Source organism: Rousettus aegyptiacus, unplaced genomic scaffold, assembly GCF_014176215.1.
Source record: "Rousettus aegyptiacus isolate mRouAeg1 unplaced genomic scaffold, mRouAeg1.p scaffold_m13_p_6, whole genome shotgun sequence".
NCBI lineage: Eukaryota > Metazoa > Chordata > Mammalia > Chiroptera > Pteropodidae > Rousettus > Rousettus aegyptiacus.
The window spans coordinates 101,932,599-101,940,673 of record NW_023416309.1 but is presented as its reverse complement, the minus strand read 5'-3'; positions in this window follow the sequence as shown (position 1 = coordinate 101,940,673).

The following is an 8,075-nucleotide window of genomic DNA, read 5'->3' as shown; positions in this document are numbered from 1 at the left end:
TGTCATAGTGCTTTAAATATATTAAATACTTAATTTGCACAAGAACCCTGTGAGGTAGTTACTAAAACCATTCCCATTTCCCAAAACACCTGAGAGGCAGAGCGGTCTCTCAGCCATGCACCAAGAAGTGGCAGCTTTATGCCTGTGTCACCAGGCTCATTGCCCATGTGCCTAACCTCTAGGCAACACTGCCTCTTCTATAGCATAAGATCATCATCCAACTTTGATACGTTTATAGTCATAGACTAAGAAACCTATATATAAAAAAATAAGATAAAGTTCTACCGAGACAGGGCAATCCTTGAAGGAGTATCCCCCTTTTCTGCTCTTTGCTTTCATCGGTGTGGTCAGCTTTCAGATTCAAGTTAAAACAAGACTGAGGAGGAATTTCTACAAGACCAAAGCAGGAGTCATTTTTGCCGCGATCTCGAGTCCATTAGCACATGAACAACCTTGTTTGTACTTCAGTTAGGAATCAGAGTCCAGTTCCAGGAAGCACACCAAGGCGGAAGCTCATGTATTTCAATTAAATTTTTAAAAACCTTTGAGAAAGAGCTGCTGAGATGCAGGGTGTCTGCATGCAGCAAATGACTTCCTTATCACTGGGAGCGTTACCTGTAGCTTGGGGTGTGGCTGTAACATGAGGCTGGTCCACTTTTAGGTAGAGGGAAACTGAGGCCTGCCTGGGAGGAAGAGAAGGATGGAAGACGCACCTGCCTGGCTACATCTCAAACCTCCATAAGTAGGTTTAGTGTTAAGGTTTCAAAGTGAAGCACTTCTTCAGGGTGAATATGCAAAGCCTTTAAACTTGGAAACCCAATCTGCTGGGAGTAAACATCCTTCTGCGTGAGCCCAGCCTGGTTAGCGTGGTACCAAGTTAGACCCCTCTGAGAAGCTGTAGACACTCCAGGAAAAAGATTGTATATATGCATAGACCTATAAAATTTTACACAATAAATCCCAGGACCACCCACCATCCCCAGAATAAAGTGTGCCTTTGGAGTATAGGGGCATTTGGAATGTAAAAAGACTGAAAGGGCAGAGCATCGTGGGTCACGTGACTTGCTCTCTGGTTCAATGCCAGGTCCGGAAGGTTATGAAAGGTCTCTTCACCAGGCCATGCCCATCCGAGCCCCTCGCAAGCTGTTCTCATTCACACTCTCAGCATCTCTGCGAGAGGCATGGGGCGGCGACCTCATTCCTCTGGTGGCCATTCAGGAAAGGGAAGAGCTGGATGCCTTGTCCATCTGTCCATCCTGGGGCCTGCCCTATCTGCCTGTCCGCACACCTTGCCCCTCAAGCTGTGCAGTACCCCTACTCCATCTGCCTTTATTCCTAGGATGGGAGATGGGTACTGGAGAGTGGACGTGTCTATAGAAGGGGTTTCAGCCCTGACTCAAACCACCTGGAGAGGCTGTTGAAGGGGGTGGTGCAGTACATAGCCCAGGGAAGAGTTTGGGGGTCCTAGAGTATCAAAGGGAGAAGGCTGGGCTCCTCCCAGCAAGCAGCAAGGAGCCCAAGGATTCTTCAGGAAGAGGGTGGGGCCACAGGAAGCTCCCTGGGGCAGCTCAACTGTGAGGGTGTGAGCCGTGGGGAGGGGACTGAATTGGGGGCTGGGGGATGGAAGCTGTGAACCAGAGATGTGGCTGAGGAGAGTCCCATCGAAAGCCTGAAGGGAGCTGTGGAGAGGGGTCCCAGAGTGGTATCTGTCCTGGCCCGCAGAAGGAGGAGCAGAAGAAAGAGTTCAGATGCCAGGAGTAAAGTCAAAGGCCCAGGAAGATGAATGGGAACTGCTGGCAACTGCTAAGCAGCCAGGGCCACAGGATTTTTCAAGATCCACGTTTCTAGCCCTGCGCTTCTGATCTGACTCTCCAGGAAAGCGCCTCCCACCCCTCCCCCAGGGCTGGGTCAGCTCCTCGGTCAATGCTTACCCCATCATGTCTCTGTAAGTGGTGAGAACCTCACACCAGAGGCTCTAGGTGACAAGATGGCATCAAGGTTCATCACCCTGAGCACATGTTTCTTAAACAAGTGCCTACTGTGTGGGTGGAAGTGAAGAGAGGAGACAGGCCGAGCGCAGAGGATGATGATAGTGTAATTGCAAACAGGCCTGGTACCTGTGTCTCTGTGTCTAGCTGGGGAAAGCAGGGTTGGGATGGGGGTCATTGCCGAGGGCTGCTATCTGTTTGCACAGGGGACCCCAAAGCCAAGCTGCCAGCTCCTCATCCTTGGCTCACTAGATCTTTAGCACAGATTGCAGCCCTACTCCGGGCACCCTACAGAGCAGAGGTCATTGGGACAGTGCTTACACACCGGCATCAGAGCATCCTGGGCCAGGGAGCACCAGGTTCAATCTTCTCATGGGCATGCAAGGGGGCCTGCTCAAGCTCTGGGGAAAGCCCTCAATAGAGAAGGTGCTTGCCCAAGGTCACCAAGACCCTTGAGGCAGCCTGAAAGCATAGACAATGGCAGACAAATGGGGCTCAAATCCTGGCTCCACTGCCAACCAGCTCAGCAGCCTTCCTCGAGTGCTTTGACCTCCCTGAGCCCCAGCTTCCTCACACGTACAACAAGAAGAGCAGCATTAACAGCAAATGATTAACACCTAAAAGCACTGATCTTCATCTAGGAACACTGGTTTCCTGTCCGGCAGGTCTTTGGGCATCACATGTGCCTCAGGCCCCTCACCTGCCCTCTCCTAAAGTTTTCTGCTCTTGCTCTGTGTATTAGTTGTCTATTGCTGCATTTGAAAAATTACCCCAAATGTAGTAAATTAAAATAACGTGCACAGAAAAAAAGACACTCCTATTTCTCCTTTACTCTCATCACTACACTTCACCTCTGGTCACCAAACGGGAGGGATTTCCCCCCTCCCCCATCAAGCAATTCTCTAACACCATCTGGGTTTCCTGCAATTTAACTCAGTTCTGACACTATCCACCCAGAGACAGCACCAGATCCCACAGGGTAAAAAGCTCAGTCCACAAGACTGCTTCCCATCCTCCAGATGCCAACTGCAAGTCCCAGGTTGTCACCTGACTTCTGAGCAACTGGCTATAAACTGAGGTTCCCAAGAGCCCCTTCTTGGGTTCCAGAGTTTGCTAGAACAGCTCACAGGTCTCAGGGAAACACTTACATTTACTGGTTTATTACATAATAAATGTTATTATGAAAGATACAGATGAACAGCCAGATGAAGAGCTGTACAGGGTGAGGTCCCGAAGCGTCCAGAGCACAGGAGCTTCTGTCCCCATGGAGTTGGGGTGCGCCACCCTCCTGGCACCTGGGTGTGCTTCCCCTCCCCAGAAGCTCTCCAAACCCTGCACCTCATGGGCGCGGTCAATCATTAACTCATTCTCCAGCTCCTCTCCCCTTCCCGGAGGATGGAGGATGGGCGTGGGACTGGAAGCGTCAAGTTGAGAAGCATGGCTCGGTCTTTCCAGTGCCCAGCTCCCGTCCTAAAACTACCCACGAGCCCACCAAAAGTTACCTCATTTGAACAAAAGACACTTATCATGGAGGAACCAGAGGCAAAGACAAAATGTTAGAATAAAACATGCTCTTAGTGCTCTTATCACTTAGGAAAGTACAAAAGTTTTAGGGGCTCTGTGCCTAGAACTGGAAGCGGAGACCAATATACGTATTTTCTATTATTTCACAACAACAAACTTTTATTATCTCACAGTTCTATGAATTAGAAATTCGGAAACAGCTTGGCTTGGGAGTTCTGGCTCAGTCTCTACAAGGTTGCAGACAAAGCTTTGGCCTGGGCCGCAGTCATCTGAAGCCTTGACTGGGGCTGGTGCATCTGTTTCCAAGATGGCTTACTCACAAAGGCCTCAGTTCTTCGCCAGCTCTGGGCAGGAGGCCTCAGTTTCTCACCATGCGAGAGTTTCTGAGTGTCCTCACAATCCTAGCAGGTGGCCTTCCCTCAGAGCCAGTAATCCAGGAAAGAGAAGGCAACCACAGTGCCTCTGATGACCTCATCTCAGAAGTCACATATGACATTTCCACTTTTTCCTACACATTAGAAAGAAGTTACGAAGTCTCCACCCACAATCAGAGGGAGGACAATCAGGCTCCATCTCTTCAGGATGGCGTATCAAATTCGAATATGTATTTTAAAACCACTGCTCCTGAAACAAACTTCCCCTCCAATGCCTTTTGACTTTTCCTACACAAACCAAGAAACAAATGGGCCCAGGGACCTCTAGCTAGTGGGGAGCCTCTTAGCATCTGGAGGATTCGGCTAAATGGGGATTAGATAGCCACACATCTGAGGACACCTGAAATTGGGGAGAATCCCACACGCATAGGGTCCCTTTTTGCCTGTATTTCCCATCATCCCTGGTGATGAGAATCACCTGGGATACCTACAAACAGGCAGATTCCTGGGCCCCAAGTCTCACCCACAACATTAGAATCTTCACAGCAGAGGAATAGTGATCTAGATAGTTGATAGGTACCCCAGGTAACTCTTATCATCAGATACATTTGGAAAATTGTAGGGCTCACGGAAAGAGGACAATCCGATGAGGGAGCACCGCCAGCTTCGGTGGCTGAACCTGCACAATGGGAATAACCAGGATTCCCACAATTGCCTAAACGCAGGCCTGGAATGGAGGGCTTCTCGGGGCTGCTTCGGCTATGAACCAGAGCAGAGGGGAGGTGAGAAAGAGATTTTAGCAACTGGAACCAGTAAACTCTCTGGGGAAAAGAGATTGTAGTTAAGGCAGATGAAGCAGGCATGCCCTCTTTCCCTTGGGTGTTGAGACTCATCTGAGGAGTTGGTGCCACGGGCGCCCTAGGCCCCCCTGGGGCTACCCACCCACTTGGCAGCTTGGGCAGGGAAAAGTATGTCAGCTGGGTTTGGCAGCTCTCCCAGCACCAAACTGACATGGCTCCACACAGAAATAAAATCTTCCTTCTCCCTCCAGAGGATGGGCTCTCCCGCTCCCCTGTGAGTCAGCCGCACACGTGCAAACCCAGAATATGCTGGGTAGACAGATGGAGGGAAGCTGGGAGGCGAACCGAAACCAGGCTGTGGGGCGAACTGGCAAATCCACAGGCTTCACTGGGAGAGACCTGGGTTCAAGTCCTGCCTCTACCACCTCCTGGCTCTGTGACCTTGAGCAAGATACATGACCTCAGTTTCTTCATCGTGAAATGGGAAAAATACCACTGTGGCTGTTAGGAAGAGAAGTAACAGAACATAGCGGCCAACAGCTCAGCTCAGGAGCCAGACTTCCTGAGTTGAATCCCAGCTATAGTTCATACTACTGGTAACCTTGTGCAGGTCACCCAACCTCTTAAAGCCTCAGTCTCCCCATCTGTGTAAAACAGGGGTAATGATAGTCCCTACCACAGAGGGTTGCTGTGAGGTTACAATGAGTTAATTTATGTAAAACACTTGGAATACTGCCAGGCACACAGTAAGTGCCATATAAGTGCTTGTGGAATAAAAGAAGGCCCGGGGATACCTGGAGACGGCCCTTTGTCACCCTGCGTCATGGGTGGTGATGGAAACTGGACTTCACTGAACTCCAGTGACAGGTCGCTGCGCTAGGTGCTTCCACATCTGAGTCCTCCTCCCGCTTTTGCCTCCCTCCTCCCTCTCCCGGTTCTCTTCCTCTCGGTTTGTTTCCATTCCACACTCTCACCTCCCCCACCCCCCACTAGAAGTCACACCCTCCTCCTGCCCCCCTCCCTGTTAGTTCTGCAAACTTAAAACAAGATCCTCCCATACCATGGAGCCCCATACAGAGTCCCCCAGAAAGAGGCCAGAGTGCTAGGGGGTTGGGAGGTAAGACTAAGGAAGACACCAAACCCTCCATCTCAAGGAACACAGGGTGTTCCCACTGGAGAGGCAGGCGTGGTAGCAGGCCAGGTGGCCAGCCAGCTCTGACCAAGCAGATGGTAACAGTGCTCGAGAGCAGCAATTCTCACTGCTGGCTCTACCTTAGAATTAGCTGGGGAGCTTTAAAATTCTGATGCTTGGGCCCCAGCTCAGAGAGTCTAATGTAGTTGCCTGGGCATTAAGAACTTTTAACTCTCCCCAGGTAGTGCTCAAGTGTGGCCAGGGCTCAGAGGCGGGGCTCTGGAACAGCTGCTCTTAAACTTAGATACGCATAAGAATCACCTGGAGGGCTTGCTAAAATGCAGATTGCTGAGCCCCACCCCCAGAGTTTCTAATTCAGTAGATCTGGGGACTGGCTTAACAAGTCACATTCCTAACAAGTTCCCAGATGCTGCTGATGCTGCTGGTGCCCCGAGACTGCACTTTAAGAGCCCTGTTCTAGGGTAGGTGCCAGCAAACGATGGCCGTTGGGCCAAATCCAGTCTCCAGCCTGTTTTCGTTAATAAAATTTTATTGAAACACTGCCACACTCACTCATTTGCATATTGTTTATGGCTGTTTCATGATACAACAGAGTTGCTTAGTAAGGACAGAGACCATATGCCTGGCATAGCCTAAAATGCTCACTATCTGGCTCTTTACAAAAAAATGGTTGCTAATCCCAGCTGTAGGGACCTGTGGAGCCACAGACAGCAGGATCCTGGGTCCCTGAGTGACTGACTGCCTGAAGCACAGCTTTCCCACTGACCTGGGACTGTTATATGAGAAAGAAATAAACATCAGCATTCTTCAAGCCACTGTATGTCAAGGCCTCTTTTTACAGCAGCTCAACTTCAGCACTTCCTGACTGTTCTATAACTTCTCTGAACCTCGGTTTTCCCATCTGTAAAATATGAATAATAACACTGATTTATGGGATACTGGAAGAATTAAATAAAATATAAAGCCCTGGCTCAGAGTCAGGACTCAACAGATCTTAGTTCCCTTAACTGGCTACCGCATTTGGGTGTCCACAGTTCTAGGGAGAACATAATTTCTGCCTCTTAAGAACTCCATCTACTCAGGGAAAGCAGGTTACAATCTGACATGTCAAAGAAAGTTGTTAAAACCTCTAGATACTTGTTTTGCTCTTAAACCAAAACACACTCCGTTTCTCCACTCCCACCCCCTGCTGCAAATGAATAGAGTCTTCTTTTATTTGGAGGCTGGCACAGCTGTTCACTTGCAGAAGTGTCCTTCTCAACTCCAATGAGTCGATCTTAGAGCTTCTTTAAAATAGCAGCCTCTCCAGGTGGGAAACCCTATGGCTGGGCTGGAGGTTGAGGAAACTGGCTTAATTGGCCACCCACAGCTCAGGGAAGCTGCAAGCAAGCTCTTCATACCAAGGTCAGTAATTACAGGGTTTCTATTTGGTTCCATTTAGTGCCAGCTGTGGAGTGGGGCTTCCTCTCTCCTCTACCGGTGGAGGGAGGTCGGTTAGTTCAGAAGCACTGTCTTGATCATCTGCTGAATGTCAAATGCTGTGCTAAGGAGCTGGGGAGGAAGTAAGGGGAGGGGACACAATAACAAATAGACCAAGAAACATGCCAGTGGGAGCACTTTGCAGGACCCAGCTAGAAGCCAAGAAGAGCTAGGTCTGAAGGCTCAGGTCTGCTGGGGGCCTTGCATCGAAGCCCATTCCACAGCTGGCTGATCACGCAGTCCCCTGGAGAGTTGTTACGTATCCACATTCCCAGGTCTGCCCAGGGCCCACCAAAGAAGTCGCTACAGGGTAAGAACACAAGACCTTATTTTCAGCACACACCCTGGGTGATTCTGGGGGAGTGGGGTCCCTGCCTGGCAGTGCTCTGAGGGTAGACTTTGAGGAGACATGACACTAAATGAAATAAGAGGAGGGACTTTAACACCCGCAGATCTGCGTTCAAATTCTGGGGCCAGGGCACAAAAAACGACCACGCATAAAAGAAAAAATTCACAAGTTGAACATTATCACAATAAAAATCTTCTGCTCTCCAAGAGATACTATTATGAAAATGAAGAAACAAGCCGCAGACTAACAGGAAATATCTACAAAGCATATATCTGACAAAGGACTGGTATCCAGAATGTAAAAAGAGCTCTCAAAACTAAATAAAAAATGAATGAAAAACAGCCCAACAAACAACCAAAATTTTTAATGGGCAAAAATTTGAACAGACATTCACCAAAGAAAAGACAG